This window comes from Schistocerca serialis, chromosome 5 (assembly GCF_023864345.2).
Source record: "Schistocerca serialis cubense isolate TAMUIC-IGC-003099 chromosome 5, iqSchSeri2.2, whole genome shotgun sequence".
NCBI lineage: Eukaryota > Metazoa > Arthropoda > Insecta > Orthoptera > Acrididae > Schistocerca > Schistocerca serialis.
In genome coordinates, this window is record NC_064642.1 from 109066580 (window position 1) to 109084790 (window position 18211).

General features: G+C 39.1%; 1 protein-coding gene across 1 annotated transcript in view; it reads right to left on the reverse strand.

Moving 5' to 3' along the window:
• LOC126481775 (hemicentin-2-like) overlaps positions 1-18211 on the reverse strand; it is a 699774-nt gene that overhangs the window by 118586 nt on the left and 562977 nt on the right. The window lies entirely within an intron of this gene.

Consider the following 18211-nt stretch of genomic DNA (forward strand, 5'->3'; position numbering starts at 1 on the left):
TCTTTGATGGAGGCGATACAGAAGACGTTCTTCTTTTTGGAAGTTAGGTGATCAGTATGTAAGGATAATTTGTACACCGGTTTGCCATCAACTGATGGACAAGGGTTACATTCGTGTTCAGTCACACAGTGAACCACTGGAGAGGTATGTAGAAAGAGTGAAGGACACTCTTAGATATATGATCTCAGATTTTAAGGAGCATGGGATAGTTTGTACGAGTAATAATTTGAAAGGAATGTGCCGTAGCAATGAGTGTCGAGTCGCTTTTATTGAGTAACCCAGGAGCTTCCAGCAATTGCAAAGATAGGTTTTGGCGGCGCTGGCAATGCATCACACCAACAAGCCATGTGCAGAGTGCGAGTTAAGGAGTCGGTAACTATATGTGAGTGGTATGTCAGGAAATAGATCATGCTTATCAGATATCAGCTGTTACTGGTGCCTGGTTAAGGGTCACCTTGACGAGAGACTTCCCGCAGCAGAGAAACCGGTCCTGTCTGTGAGAAGAGGTGAAGGATGTATCGCCTCGATTCCTATTCTGGAAACAGATCTTGATGAGGCTCCATTACCTGCTCTCGCTGGTCGGATAGACACTTGTACGGAAGCAAATTATTTGTAAATGCAATTGGCGTGTGGGTGTTCCGATTAATGTCCTGAGACAACATTACCTTGTTGGTTAAAGCGAAGATGGCTTGGAATTTGTCGGTTCTCGCTGTTTTGGTGGCGGATATTATCCGACATGTGGGCCTAATTCTGGGTATGAAAACTGGCAAGTTTTCTTTTGGCTTTGGTAGAGTGCACACATAGACTTCTGTAAGCACTCGGCGTGAAAATGGACCAGGAACCAAATGACAGTGGTCATGATGAATGTTGCTAAAGGAGGCAATTAAAACTTTAGTAATTTATCTCCTGAATTTCTTTGTCGGCTTCCTCAGCTTGTAAACAGTTTACGAATGTCTGACAGTCTGGGTAAACTGGGAAGAGAAGAATATAAAAGCTTACAGACAATATCCCTGTAAAGCGCCCACCATATCCACTGCCGCCACCTCAGATTAAGCAGATTAAGGCTGCTATACGTGAAAAGTTGAAAGAGGAAGTTACTAGGCTATCAAAATAACCCTGTTCTTCCTTCGTCTTTGTTGTATCTGAGGGCCTGTAAGTAGTGCCTTCAGTTGTATATTATCGAGCCTTAAAGGAAAAAAAAGTGGTTCCTCAATCATACCACTCAGTTTTCGGCTGATTTCAGAAGGCACGTATTTTTACTTCTCTCGAACTTAAGCATACATATTGAAGATTCAAATCTTGTTTTGGCTTTTGCCATGGATTGAAATCCGTATCAGTACAACAGAGTCCCATTTGGGATGTCTATTACTGCCATCATACCATCTAGAATTTTCGACGAAGTGTGTTTGCATGTTACTTTAATGGAATGGTAGCTTTTAACAAAAGTCTTAGCACACGTCTTGAGCATATGAGCGTATTAGGAAAGTCCTTCACCATCTTCGCACTGCTGTACTCACTGTTGATCCATCAAATATGATCTTTGTGCAACCCGAAAGATCCTTTTCAGGTTACGTAGTCTCTGCTCGGGGTGTCAGAGTGTAGCAAAGCCGCACTGAGGCCATCCAATCATGCACACCTCAAAAGATTACGGAAGGACTAACGCACTTTATTGGCATCAGTATTTTTCGGAAATTTAATCCCGACTTTGCTCTGGTCACAGACTCTTATTACCTCAGTTTTTCATGTTGGTTTCGTTAATTTAATTTACTTAACACAATGAGGGAAAGACTCGTAATTTGAACAGATATAAATATCTGCGAGAATGGATAGAAACTGGGCTGGCAGGAAAGAAAGCAATGAGAGCATGAATAAACGAAATGAATTTAGCTTACAAATTAACTATGAACATATAAGATAAGAAGAATTTTTCGATCACTGCAGAATGAGGTATTAGCATAAAGTCGTTCGCTCTAAAGCCTTAGAATAACTTCTTAATGTTGTAGGAACAGGAGTACTTAAGAAACCAGAACTGATGGAACGAAAAATTTCCAAGAGGATATTGCGTCCTCGAAGAAGAAATGGTGGTCAGTTTAGAAGACGAGTGAACCAAGAACTGTAAATCAACATGGGGATAATGTCGGGCATGATCATGAAAAGAAGGAGTTTGTTCTGCGGACACATCCTTAGAATGGACCAGCGAAGGTTAACACAACTAATTATAGAGTTTTTTGCGAATAATAGAACCAAAGATACGCTGGATCCTAGTGGTACAAAAGGATCTGTAGAAACAGGTATAATGGAGTTGGAGATAAACAACAGGGTGAATTTTTAATCACAAATTTAGGTTTTCACAGATTTCAAGCAGAGAACCAGACCCAGAACCAAATCATCATCAACTGAAGAGAGAAGAAATATGTAAAGTATAAGGATGAAAGAATACTTGACAAGAAGAATGACAAGAAACGCAACTGACGCGAATTAACGTGGTCCTCAGGTGGTCAAAACTGAAGGAAGAAGAAGGAGGAGGAGGAGGAGGAGAAGTATTCTGACTCATTTGATGCTGCCCGCCAGAATTCCTCTTCTGGGCTAACCTCTTCATCTACATTGAAAGTTGTGTTACTGAGACTAGCTCTTAGTTTTGATCCGGCAGATGAGTTCTCAATAGTGTTGCACACCTCTCAACACGGCACCACCACTCCTAACTGCTATCACACACATATCACAGAGAGAGAAAAAGAACTCCAGATGATTAGTGTACGAATAAAACAAGCTTTCGTAACAGCAGTTAGTAACAAGGGCGGAGCCAGTCGAGTTAATGGAAATGGTCTCCGCAGTGAGAGTTTGTTCATTTAAATGCTAATGCGACCGCGTAAGAAGTAAATGGAGACAGGTCACGATAAGTTGTGACTAAATGCGAGTTAAGGTGAATACTCTCCGCAGCATTTTTATCACTCCATTTTCTTGTATATTTTTTATTATGTTGAAATGCGACTAAATATTGTTTTAACTTACTTCAGAGCGGTCCGCTGAAAAACCTAAAGAAATGTAATTCGTCTCCGAAAGAACGGACTCATAACACATTTGTTCGATACTTCGGTAAAGATCGTATGTTCGGTACCCTTATGAGGTACAGAGGATCACGAGAGGACTGACAGAAGACCGGTGTTAATCGTCACGGGATAGTTTTGTAAGCTCAAGATCGTTATGGAAATAAACTTAATTGGTAATGCCTAAAAGACAAACGTTGTGCATCAGAGGGAGACTGATGTTTTAAACTAAGAAACCGTACGTTTCATGAAGCGACAGGTAATGTATAACTTCTTCCGACATGCCTCTCGCGATATGATAGCCATGATGGAATCAGGGAAACAATAATTGACATGGATGCATACCTACAGTCATTCTACCCGTGATTCGCAAACTGTAGAACAAGAAACGAGGGATTTGTAGCAAGGGGGGGGGGGGGGGGGAGGGGGGGCGACGATAGTGAGACAACAAGTTTCCTCCGTCACACACAATAAAGTGGCTTACGAAGATCAGATATAAACGTAAACTATGGGGAATGAAATCCTACCATTCCTAATCCCATTTCTGAGAATACATATTTTCTTTTGCAGAGAACGACATATGGTGAATGCAGTAACACCTACAGCAAAAAACTGTATTGTCCGCTTTCAATTTTCGTGGGTTGCAGATTGCGATATAAAATTGACAGTGAGTAAAGATTTTTCTTCAGGTTATTATAAACACGCACTCTATCGATATTCGATTACGACAAATTATTTAGCACTGATGCCACTCTGTATAAGTCAGCTTGAAAACCATTTGGCTTGTAACAAAAGACTTGATTCATTTTAGTAAATAAAAGGGAAATGATATCGCTGGACAAAAGGACTAATTGCCGAGGTACCATCTGATGAACGGTGGTGTAGGCATGTATTAAGCAGTTTGAAGCGGAATTAAAATTCACACAGCGGCAGATTACGAGGAACACGACGGGAAATCAGAAAATTAGATATCGTATGAATGGTGAACGACAATCATTCTTCCCATGAACTTTTCCGTGTTAAAAGAAAGGGTGAAATCATAGTGGAGCCAGCCATGGACTTGCAAAGTATTCAGCCTTCGGTATGTGTCGGGGTACCCCTGAGTAATGTGGATTCGACCCATAGATGTCACAAGAGGCGAAACTGCTAGTATAAACTCAAGTGGAGGTATTGCGCTACGAGTGCAGACGTACTAAAAGCAGAACGAGTGGGTCAGGAGAACTGTCTTCGAACGTAGACTAGTCATTGGGTGTTACCTGAGTAACAGACCAACGAGACACATTTCATCCCTTCTAAAGCTGCCTAAGAGCAGTGCTGCAGATGTGATTCTGAAGTGGAAACGCAAAGGAAGGACTAAAGTTGCATCAAGACCAGTCAGACCTCGTGTACTGACGGACAGGGACCGTCGTGCACTGCCAACGACGATTTCAAAAAATCGCAATAAATCAGCAAAAAGAATCAGACTTCAGACTGAGTTAAAAAGAATAGGGTACAATGGCCGATGTGTCGATGTGTACTGAAGATGTGGTGCTATGGCACAGGGTATTGTTCGTGGGTTCTGCGTGGTCTCCTTATTGGGCTTAAGTAAACTGTACATGCGGAAGAATTGGAACACAAGTACAGCACGGCGTGCTACGTACGGCCGCGGAAAAGTACGAGAAAAAATAGTTGTTTGTATCAGAATTACAATGCAGCTGGTCAAAGCAGCATCTGTGAGGCGATGGTATGTCGACATTCCTGAAATGGACTGGGCTGCCCAGAGTCCCGACCTCAACCGAACTGAAAACCTTTGAAATGAGTTTTTACGCCAGTTCCCCTCCAGACCCCAGCGTCTCTAATCACTGCTTTCTGTGGTTACAGAGAACGGGATACCACTACTCTACATACATTTATACACCTCACTGAAAGTGTTGTAGGACAGCCGGATTGGAAGGCAGTGGGCGTGAAAGAACCATTAGGAAGATCTTAAGTAATAAGTCATTTATTGGCCACTTTTGCCTTCTAAAGGGTCACATAGTCAGGTCTAGGGAGACGAGAGTGAGCCAGAGCGTAGTCAGGGGCGAACCGTAGTTCACATAGTTAAGGAAAAGCGGTGTCTGGAAAGACAAAGTCCTCGGCTCCGCAGCACCAGGAAAGGCAGGAGATGTTGGCTGCTACAGGGTGCGCGATCGAGAGAGCGAGGCAAGGTGGCGGGCAGCCGGGTACATCCAACACGGCCACGCGGCTTCCTCCGCCCTGATTGGTCAGAAGCCGAGAAACCCTGGGGGCGGCATTGAAATTTCCAGAGCGTGGCCTCATCAGCGTCGCATAGACAGCGTTACTTCGTCATTGTATGAGGGAAACGCATGATCGAGATGCGAACTGACTTGCTGTTGCCAGACCGTGGGATGGAAAAATTACAGGCAGTCGACACTTCCAGCTACGGCTTGAGAATAAAGTGACTTTTAAATGTGAATAAAAAGTAAAATAAAATCCACCACTATCGGTCTATTTTCTAGCTCATCCTTACAGTGTCACTAGAAGAGTTCAATCAGCCATAAACACTGAGGGTAGTCACACCTTATTTTAATGTCCACTGATGGGTGTCTGTATATTTGTCGACCAAATAGTGTAAATAACAAACTACTTAAAGGTATAAAGTTAGTAAATTCCGTTTTAAAAGATGTTCACTGTCCAGGACCAAATATTTTTAGTAATTTACCAACAGCTACAAAAGTTTTGCTACTAACAAAATTTATTTATTGATTGGCGACTCCATGTTGTCTTGTGCACTACGACCAGATAACAGGTATACTTGAAAAAAGAGACAGCATTGGTCGTATATATTGGTCGTATACATTTTTTACTATTGCAAAATCGATTTTCTGTCACTGAGTGACCATCTTCAGTGCTATATTGTATAACTTAAATTGGGATGCACTGTTGTCACTAATGTGATTGCCGTAAGCTTAGTGACAACAGTGCATCCCAATTTAAGTTATACAATATAGCACTGAAGATGGTCACTCAGTGACAGAAAATCGATTTTGCAATAGTAAAAAATATACGACCAATGCTGTCTCTTTTTTCAAGTATAACAAAATTTAGTTAAAGAGGAGCCTAAATTTTTTATTGATGTTCAGTTCCTTCCGCTGTTTTGATGAAATTGTTATTAAAATAATAGATAATGTGTCACTTAGAGTCCGACTTCTGCATTTCTTCCGTGAAGTAGTGTGTTCATTTTAAGTAAGTGTTGTAAAAAGCTTACCGTTTGATGACATTTGACTGTTAATAAGACATACCTTACGTACCTTATGCACCTTGATCCTTATACGTTCACACGTTGGCGACAAGTTTTTTGTTGATTCTTAAATGAGAATACATTACAGATTTTTAAACTTACTCCGTATCCATGAGGGCCACTTCACATAAGGTCTGTGGTGGGAAATATGGAACATTATTCTTTTTCTTTAATAATGTAATGTATATTCTTATTTTTAACATGTGCTGCATCGTAGAGGAATTTTTCTAATGGACCCAGGAAACAGAAAGTACGTCTGATCTCATCTAATTTATTCCTGATCAAAAATCTATGTTTTACTATGGATTGTTGTAGTTGTAGGGGTTTGTGTTATAAAATCGCTGTGTAAGAATTTTTCATCATATAAGTGTGTCGATTTTCCGTTTGTTTTAGATCTCATTCCAGTCTATATGCATCAGTTTCAAAAACATTTTCGGTATGACAAAATAATTAGTTAAAACGAAATAACATCGTTCCACAAAGCAACTGACTACCGCACTAACCTCTAATTAACACTGGTGTCTAAATGCACATTCAGCATGTTCTATCATCTTTTTAGCTTGTATGTAGGAGAGCAGTACTTAAAAACCAACAATGTTGTGGATATAAATTGATGACACATTCGTAGTTTGGCTTCACGGCAACGATAAATTAAGGCGTTTATAAAAATATGAAGCTTACCACGTAATATAAGTTGAATAACTGCTTAGCAGTTTTGGATCTACGTATTAATTACTCTTAGATTGAGAAGGGTGGGTTAAGAATGTATGTACCGTAAGCTCATTCATACCACTCTTGGGACATGTTTCGTCAAAACTTGAAAGAGTAATGAAGAAGTAAAAGTGGATGTGACCTTTCGACCACCGACCAAGACTGCAACTGGTATTTATAACGTTTCTATGTAGTTCGGAAAAAATTACATAGGAATAACAATACAAACCGTACACAAAAATGAAACGAACACTAGAGACACACCAGCGTTCTGGAGCCTGACAGATCTTCCGATGATAAACCTTACGTTACTACTGGACATTCCATAGATTACAGCAAAGTCAAGATACTGGCCATAACATAATCCAGTTGCTATTCTGTTGTCAAGGAACCGATGGCATTACAATCAGTAGACAATCCATTTAACAGAGAAGGAAGATTTCAGTTCCATGAAAGATGAAAAACACTCCTCTCATGTCTATGCCCTCTGAGTAATTATTGTTCTGAGTCTTTATTGGCTGACATCCTAACACATAACTTGTACAACGTCTGACAAAGAAATTTAGGAACCCAGAAGACATGGTCCGATGTTAGTATATAACGGGCAGTCAAATTAAAAAAAACACATGAAAAAAATTAGCAAAGGGTTCATTATTTCAAAGCCAACAGTCTTGCTGCAGTAGTCCCACCACTTCCCCCCAGAACACCGAAGTTAAGCGCTGTGGGCTGGGCTATCACTTGGATGAGTGCCATCTTGTCTTCCGAGTGCTGTTGGCAAAAGGGGTGCACTCAGACCTTATGAGGCAAACTGACGAGCTGCTTGATTAAGAAGTAGCGGCTCTCATCTCGTAAACTGACATATGGCAGGCAGAGTGGTGTGCTGACCGCATGCCCCTCCATATCCGTATCCAGTGACTCCTGTGGTCTGAGGAAGAAATGGCGGCCGGTCGGTACAGTTGGACATTCCAAAGCCTATTCAGATGGTGTTATTATTTCGAAAGCAATTGAAATAACATTTATCCCACTATGACAGAAGACCGTCAGTGCCAACACTGAAAACTGTTTTCGGCTGTCTACGAAACTATGATTATGACATGGCGTGCACCTCATCATGAAACGCAAATCGACGGCCACGAATGACTTTCTTCAGGGCTTCAAAAATATGGAAATCACATGGGGGAGAAATGGGGAGTATATAGAAGATGTTAAGGACTTTCGAGTGAAACTTCTGCAGCCTACTCGGAACAACCTTGGCAAAATGTTGGGTCGGACGAAGAGGTGTGCGACTGAGTACGATCATGGTTCCGTGGACAACGGAAAACATTTCTGTGCGAAGACATTGACCGTTTTGTCTCACAGTGGAATAATTGTATTTACAGTTATGGCAATTACTTTCGAAATAATAAACAGTTTACTTACTTTTTTCTGTCACTCTTGTTTCCATTCGACTTCCTCTTATAGCTTTGTACACTTACGCACCATCGGCGAATATGCAAATTATAAATTTTGAAATTCTCTGCGATAAGTGAAATGGCCACCAGTATTAATAAGTGATGTTACCAGGCCTGGTAGTGATATATGTGTCGTGAAAGGGATAGTACGTCAACTGATCACTTCGAACGACACAGAGATGTCTCGTATTCATGGGAGACAGCGTTATCAACCGCTGAGAAAGTTTGAAAGGGACCTTACTGAAGTCTCCCTTTCACCACATGCTCGGATCGTGCAGAATCAAGATTTGTTGGGCATTCGGATGTGATTTTGGCCCATTGTTAGTCTGCAGCGCATTGTGAGGACAGGCACACTTTTCGTCAAGGTTCCGGCCGACCAAGTCTGACAACCACAACAGAGGGTCGCCATTTTGTGCAACAACCACATCGTGACCCATTCTCATCTGCGCCTGCCATCCGAGGACAAGTAATGGACTCCTTGAAACATTCTTTGTCATCCAGGAGCATTGGTGGGAGACTAGAAGCATAGTCAGTCGTTAACACCACAACAGGAACGGCTGGGTTTGGAGTAGTGACCGGGAAGCACGGACTACTGACGAACAGCGTCGCATTGCGTACTTCCCCGAATGACCATCATCGGCAAATATGGTTGCGACCTGGTGGCCATCTTCAAATGGTTTGGAGAGGAACAGCGATATTACTCCTGGCATCGCGGTGTGGGGCGGCATCGGGTATGCCTTCAGGTCACGGCTGGTAGTAATTGAGGAAGGCATGACGGCAAAATGGTACGTCACAGACATCTTACATCATCATGAGATACAATTCTTGCTAGAGTATGGTGGTGGCGTTTTTCAACAGGACAATGGTGGACGACACGCACCACATATCTGTATGAAGTATCGGCATGGTGGTGAAGTACAGCTGTCCTAGATACATACATAGATGATAGAACTTGTTGAATATATTTAGACACCCATTTTCTTTAGAGATAGTGCAGTAATAAGTCGCTTTGTACAGGAATATTATTTAGTATTAATTAATAAGGTAAGAGGCCACATTTCTGCTACACCGAAAATGTTTTTATACTGAAGCATATGGACTGGAATTAGAGCTGAAAACAATTGGAAATCGACAAATTATGTGAAGAAAAATGTTTACACAGCGATTTTATATCACAAGCGGCCACATACAGGCGTAAAAAATCTATAGTAAAAGAGAGATGTTTGGCCATAAATAAATTACATTTTGCGCTCCTGCGGCGAGAACCCCAGATTTGTCCACGACAGAATTTGTGTAGGACCAGCTCGAACGCTAACTCCGTCCCAGTGCCAGTATTCATGATGTCAATGAAGCAGTTACAACAGTTGTGGTACAGCTTTAACGAGAAGAAGATTCAACGGCTTTATGAGTCTGTTCCCAATCAAATCATGCATTGCAGACCAGTAGGCCGTGGAATATAATTCCGATAAATTGACTCACACTGCCAAGTCCTCTGTAAAGTTCATGCGTCATTGTGAACACTGAAATAACATCACACATCCACTCAACATAAGGCGTTTCATTATGTTTTCTCCTGCACTTCAGGCAATGCGATTAAATTATGAAGAGTCGTGTGAAGTTAGCAAACCTTTTTGGAGAAATATACATTTTTTTCACAGTTCTTGTTAGATGTGCCATAGTTCTAGAGTTCTTTCCACAAAATTTCAATAGTTTTGCAAAATGTAACGAAGAAAACAACAATACTCGAAAAAATTTTCGAATCGAAAATATTTTCTGACAATTTCCGCAAAATGTAAATAAGTACAAGAGTTCTGAGCACAGTTCTGAACAGAGCTCCAAGAGTTCTTTCGAAAATCCAAGTAACATTTTTTTTTGCAGCTAATAGTTTACGAGATAATTGCAATTTAAGAGAAAATCTTTTCACTTACTGTGAAGTTGGCACCCGTTTTTTCAGAAATGTATACTATTTTCAAATTTCTTGATAGATATGCCATAGTTCTAGAGTTCTTTGTACAAAATTTCAATAGTTCTGCAGAATTTAGCGACGAAAACAATATTCGAAAAAATTTTCGTATCGAAAACATTCTTCGTCAATTTTCGCAAATTGTAAATAAGTACAACAGTTCTGAGCACAGTTCTGAACAGAACTCCAAGAGTTCTATCGAAAACCCAAGTAACATTTTTTTGTGCAGCTAATAGTTTACGAGATAATTGCAATTTAAGGAGAAAATCTTTTCACTTACTGTGAAGTTGGCACCCTTTTTTTCACAAATGTATACTTTTTTCAGATTTCTTGATAGATATGCCATAGTTCTAGAGTTCTTTGTACAAAATTTCAATAGTTCTGCAGAATTTAGCGACGAAAACAATATTAGAAAAAATTTTCCTATCGAAAACATCCTTCGTCAATTTTCGCAAATTGTAAATAAGTACAACAGTTCTGAGCACAGTTCTGAACAGAACTCCAAGAGTTCTATCGAAAACCCAAGTAACATTTTTTTGTGCAGCTAGTAGCTTACGAGATAATTGCAATTTAAAGAGAAAATCTTTTCACTTACTGTGAAGTTGGCACCCTTTTTTTCACAAATGTATACTTTTTTCAGATTTCTTGATAGATATGCCATAGTTCTAGAGTTCTTTGTACAAAATTTCAATAGTTCTGCAGAATTTAGCGACGAAAACAATATTAGAAAAAATTTTCCTATCGAAAACATCCTTCGTCAATTTTCGCAAATTGTAAATAAGTACAACAGTTCTGAGTACAGTTCTGAACAGAACACCAAGAGTTCTATCGAAAACCCAAGTAACATTTTTTTGTGCAGCTAACAGCTTACGAGATAACTGCAATTTAAGAAGAAAATCTTTTCACGTACTGCGAAGTTGGCACCCTTTTTTTCAGAAATGTATATTTCTTTCACAGTTTCTGACAGGTATGCCATAGTTCTAGAGTTCTTTGTACAAAATTTTAATAGTTCTGCAAAATTTAGCGAAGAAAACAACAATACTCGAAAAAATGTTTCTATCGAAAACATTTTTTGTCAATTTTCGCAAATATTAAACTTGTACAATAGTTCTGAGGACAGTTCTGAACAGAACCCCAAGAGCTCTATCGAAAATCCTAATAACATTTTTCTATGGCGATAATAGTTTGTGATAAATTGATTTAATGTGGGACACACTTTCTCTACAGAAAATATAAATATATTCGTACAACAGTTCTGATGACAGTTCTGGACACCACGTGAAGAGTTATATCGAAATTCCTAGTAGAATTTTTTAGTGCAGGTAATAGTTTAAGAGGTAATTGCAACTTAATTAAGAACCCCATAAGAGCTCCTACTGTGAAGCTGGCACCCTTTTTTTCAGAAATATATATTTTTTTCAGAGTTATTGATAGATAAGTCATAGTTATAGAGTTCTCTGTACAAAATTTCAATAGTTATGCAGAATTTAGCGGAGAAAACAACATTGTATAACATAGCTGCTTCAGGAACCCTTTCCTTCTGATACAATTCTTACTGTTGCCACAATAAATCACTTGTGCATAGATTCCAACGGTACTGATCATTACAAAAATACAACCACTGACGAGCGGCGCACATTTCTTGCAGCGTTGTACAAAGCATTCGGCTTATCCGCTGTGAAAATACCACGCTTAACGCTATTTTAAAATTTACGGTGGATGGCTCCCGTTTATCTACAATGTCAGCATCTATCGAATTGTCTTCATGCAAACGTGATGCCTGGATCACACACGTCCCCTTTTTAGGTACGGAGGAAACTAGAGTTCAGTCTTGTGGAAGCCAAAAAAGGAAATGTGGGCATCCCTTCTTTTACTGATAGCAAACTCTAGAGAAATCTCCACGCTTGTTTTTCTTCATCATGCCAACAAAAGAAAAATTCTACCTTCATAGCTCTATTATCATTCCAGTACTAGTAAACCAGTTGTCCGCTTTCACATTTCGACCTGACTGATATATAGGTTTACACAGTCACAGAACAACATCAAAATGTTTATTGCTCAGTTGGTAAATCCTTCTGGTTGCAACACAGCGTATATTTCCAAATTGTACAGGTAAAATACTTAAGAATCCACACTTAAGAAGACATACTCGTTTGTTTTGATTGATACATATTGGCGAAAACTGTACCTTCCACAGAATCCTTCCAGCTTCTTGTCTACTGCAACATTTTCTCCATGGGTGTAAGATGTGTGGTAGTTGCGTACAAACACAGTAAATATTTCCCGAATAGCTGTTAGCTTGTCTAATTGTCTCCTTTCATCACGAATAGCGCGACTGTAAAATCTAGGGCTCTCCAGAATAAATTTGAAACGTTTTATGTTCATTTGCGAGGTGAAATTTTTCAATGCCATCACCATCAGTTCCACACAGATCTTCCAGGCTTTATCTGTTACTTTTGTTAACAACAATTAAAAACAAGAGACTGATGAAGGCTTTCAATTCAATAACATCTATCGATTTTACCCCTCTCTCACGTTGAAATGAGGCTTTGATGCTCTCAAAATTCTGATTGGAATACAAAACTACAATAGACAAATATCGTTATCTATGAGGTAATTACAGCATCACAAATGCTGCTTTGGCTGCACCTATTGGTACAGGTAAATTTCGAATAATATTATGCTCTTCGAACAATATGCTTTGGATTTCTTCAACACTATCTAGTACTTCCCACTTACAATAATAAAATTTCTATAAAATAACACAACCACGCGCAGTGTATTGATCTGAAATTTGACGTTCAGACAGCGGACACTGACTATTAATCAGTTCAAACAGAATTTAAGTGCAGTTTACATTCTGGATTAGCTTTGTACTTCTTACTACGGTGATAAACAAATAAATTAATCGCTGAAATGAAATATGAAAGGGCACAGTGGATAAAAACGAGCAATCGGCTCATATCTCATCAAGAGAGCATTAGCGTCGATACTGAATCATACAACAATGAAAGGCACACATGAAGTGTATACTTTTAGAATCAGGAAGAACCAGATGAATTTTATTACGTAAAACAGTAATTGTTTTGGGCTCTCATGACATCCAGGACCCACTAACAGCTAAAAATATGCCCAGGACCCTCATGGATGACAGTTATGTGGCAACATCACCAGCCGCTAGGATACATAAAAACATGTGCTGTGTGTAACGAATAAATTTGAAATTCCTGTCGTTAATATTGTTGCAAACATTTGTTCTAGTTAGAAAGGAAGTGTGGAAGTTTGATGAGTTACACTACAGCGAGAGTTAAAAGTCTTTACAATGTATAGAAATGCAAGCATATTTACTGAATATATCGTACAAACGAACTAAGAAGTATGTTTAAATCCTAAATCAATACATGACTGATAGAGGTGTTATAATGTTGAGGGGATACAGTATTACTGTTAATAAGAAGTTCGAAATTTGTAAATAAGAACCTTGTTTATTTGGTCCTCAGTAATCCGGATTTCCGGTTTATCCGGATTAATATTTTGTGTCCCTTGGTATTTTTCTCTTTTTTTCTTATAACACGAAGATGTGTAGTCGGTGAGGTACATAGGCTGCTTATCACTAGGCCGGTAATTTAGTCTAGTACTGAGTGATAAGGAACTCGGAGTGTGTGAATGACATTGTTTCTCAAGTATTGCACATTAATATAACGGTGTATTGATGCCCATCAAGTAAGTTGCATAGTAACCACGCCAACAGCACTCCACCACAGCTCATTGTACCTCTGGTGCGATTCTCGACAGGTGTGACACCATCTGGTTAGTGGCGCGTGTGAATGTATCTGCTCTCTCAGCCATCTGTTTGATTTGCACTGACGAGCCTTCTCTCCTTGAATCATCTACATCTACATCTACATCTACATTGATACTCCGCAAGCCACCCAACGGTGTGTGGCGGAGGGCACTTTACGTGCCACTGTCATTACCTCCCTTTCCTGTTCCAGTCGCGTATGGTTCGCGGGAAGAACGACTGTCTGAAAGCCTCCGTGCGCGCTCTAACCTCTCTAATTTTACATTCGTGATCTCCTCGGGAGGTATAAGTAGGGGGAAGCAATATATTCGATACCTCATCCAGAAACGCACCCTCTCGAAACTTGGACAGCAAGCTACACCGCGATGCAGAGCGCCTCTCTTGCAGAGTCTGCCACTTGAGTTTATTAAACATCTCCGTAACGCTATCACGGTTACCAAATAACCCGGTGACGAAACGCGCCGCTCTTCTTTGGATCTTTTATATCTCCTCCGTCAACCCGACCTGGTACGGATCCCACACTGATGAGCAATACTCAAGTATAGGTCGAACGAGTGTTTTGTAAGCCACCTCCTTTGTTGATGGACTACATTTTCTAAGCACTCTCCCAATGAATCTCAACCTGGTACCCGCCTTACCAACAATTAATTTTATATGATCATTCCACTTCAAATCGTTCCGTACGCATACTCCCAGATATTTTACAGAAGTAACTGCTACCAGTGATTGTTCCGCTATCATATAATCATCTAAGCGTGCACATCCCACGCTTCCACCTACAGTTACTACAGTCAGTCTTAAGAAGGTGTACTGGCATTTGTATAGTGCTGAACATTTAGACTTTATGTATTTAGTAGAATATACATCCGGGTTTTCGATTTTCGGTTTTCCAAAATAAAAGTGAGAATTTACGATCGTACTCATAGCTGTACTTCCAGCAGTACTTTAACTCCTGCGTTCCCAATTTCGTAGAAGTTGTCCTACGAAAATTGCAGAAGAAGCACTCCTGGACGAAAGGATATTGTGACTATATTCTTTCGTCACAGCCTGGGGTTAGAGACCCGGTCCAGCACACAGTTTTTATCTGCCAGTAAGTTTCACATCGGCGCACACCCACTGCAGAGTGAACACACAATCTATTTCATAATCTACTGGCACCATAAAAATGTTATGAGGGTTTTTAAAAGAACTCTTTCGGTGCTATCCAGGACTGTCAGCAAAAGGGTTGTGCCAATTTATTATAATGTAGACCAAGTGGGTCTCTTGAAAATGTTATTATCTCATTAACTGTTATCCCAACAAAAAAATGTTATTACAGTTGTCGGTAGAACTCTTAGGGTCGTATTAAGAAATGCCATCAGATCTTTTGTACGAATTTATTACTTTTACATGACAAAAGTGAGTCCCACAGTAATTATCTCATATAATGTCATCGTCACAAATAATGTTATTATAGTTTTTGGTAGAACTCTGTGGGTGATATTCAGAACTGTCATCAGAACTATTCTACGAATTTTGCTATATTAGATAAAGTGAGTATCAGATTAAAACAATTATTGTATAAACTATTATCGCCACAAAAATGTTCTTATCATTTTCAATGCAACTCTTCCGGTGCTATCCAGAACTGCCAACAGAACTGTTATACAAATTTATTTTTTCCAAACTGACAAATAATTTTTTACCATACCAAAATTTTGCCGAGTTAATGTTTTCTTCCCGAAATTCTGTAGAACTATTCGTGTTTTGAGCAGGGAAATCTAGAACTATTGCATATAAATCAAGAACTGTGAAAAAAAATTATATTTATCGTAAAAGGGGTTCAAACTTCACGGGAAATGCTCATAAGCATTCCTTAATAAAGGCAGTTACTACGTAAACAGTTACCTGCGCAGAATATGTTACTAGTATTTTAGATAGAACTCTTACAATGCTATCCAGAGCTGGCATCAGAGCATACGAACAGACATAATTTTTTTTTAGTAAGAGTGCCCCACAACTAATCAATTACCATACAAACTATTATAACCACAAAAAATGTTATTATGATTATCGATAGAAGTCTTGAGGTGTTAACCAGAACTGTTCATCAAAACTGTAGAACGAATTTACTTTTTCTGTGGGGAAAGTGGGTCTAACATCAAAGCAGTTACCGTATAAAGTACCATCGCAACAAAAAGATATTATTAGGATTTTCGATAGAGCTCTTGGTGTTCTGTTCAGAACTGTTGTACGAATTTACTTTTTGCGAAAATTGACAAAGAATGTATTCGATAAGAAAAATTTTTCGAGTATTGTTGTTTTTCTCGCTAAATTCTGCAGGACTATTCCAATTTTGTACAAATAACTCTAGAACTATGACATTTCTATCAAGAACTCTGAAAAAATATATCTTTCTGAAGAAAAGGATTCCAGCTTCACAGTAAGTGAAGAGATTCCCTCCTTAAATTGCAATTATCTCGTAACGTGTTGGCTGCACAAAAAATTGTAATTAGGATATTCGATAGAACTATTGGGGTTCTGTCCAGAACTGTCATCAGAACTGTTGTACGAATATATTTCTATTTTCCGTAAAGAAAGTGTGTCCCATATTAAACCAATTTATCTCAAACCATTATCGCCATAGAAAAATGTTGTTGGGATTTTCGATAGAGCTCTTGGGGTTCTGTTCAGAACTGTCCTCAGAACTGTTTTACAAGTTTAATTTTTGCGAAAATTTACAAAAAATGTTTTCGATACGAAAAATTTTTCGAATATTGTTTTCGTCGCCAAATTCTGCAGAACTATTGAAATTTTGTACTAAGAACTCTAGATCTATGGCATATCTATCAAGAACTCTGAAAATAATATACATTTGTGAAAAAAAGGGTGCCAACTTCACAGTAAGTGAAAATATTTTCTCCTTAAATTGCAATTATCTCGTAAACTATTAGCTGCACAAAAAAATGTTACTTGGATTTTCGAAAGAACGCTTGGAGCTCTGTTCAGAACTGTGCTCAGAACTCTTGTACTTATTTACATTTTGCGGAAATTGCCAAAGAACATTTTCAATACGAAAATTTTTCCGAGTATTACTGTTTTCGTCGCTAAATTCTGCAGAACTATTGAAATTTTGTACAAAGAACTCTAGAACTATTACTTATCTATCAAGAGCTCTAAAAAAAAATTTATATTTCTGAAAGAAAGGGTGCCAGCTTCACAGTAGGAGCTCTTACGGAATTCTTAATTAAGTTGCAATTACCTCTTAAACTATTACCTGCACAAAAAAATTTCAGTAGGATTTTCGATAGAACTCTTCACGTGGTGTCCAGAACTGTCATCAGAACTGTTGTACGAATATATTTATATTATCCGTAAAGAAAGGGTGTCCCATATTAAATCAATTTATCTCAAACCATTATCGCCATAGAAAAATGTTGTTGGGATTTTCGATACAGCTCTTGGGGTTCTGTTCAGAACTGTCCTCAGAACTGTTGTACAAGTTTAATTTTTGCGAAAATTGACAAAAAATGTTTTCGATACGAAAACTTTTTCGAATATAGTTGTTTTCTTCGCTAAATTCTGCAGAACTATTGAAATTTTGTACAAAGAACTCTAGAAATATGCCATATCTATCAAGAACTCTGAAAAAAATATATATTTCTGAAAAAAAGGGTGCCAACTTCACAGTAAGTGAAAAGATTTTCTCATTAAAATGCAATTATCTCGTAAACTATTAGCTGCACAAAAAAATGTTACTTGGATTTTCGAAAGAACTCTTGGAGCTCTGTTCAGAACTGTGCTCAGAACTCTTGTACTTATTTACATTTTGCGGAAACTGCCAAAGAACATTTTCGATACGAAAATGCCCGCATCTCGTGGTCGTGCGGTAGCGTTCTCGCTTCCCACGCCCGGGTTCCCGGGTTCGATTCCCGGCGGGGTCAGGGATTTTCTCTGCCTCGTGATGGCTGGGTGTTG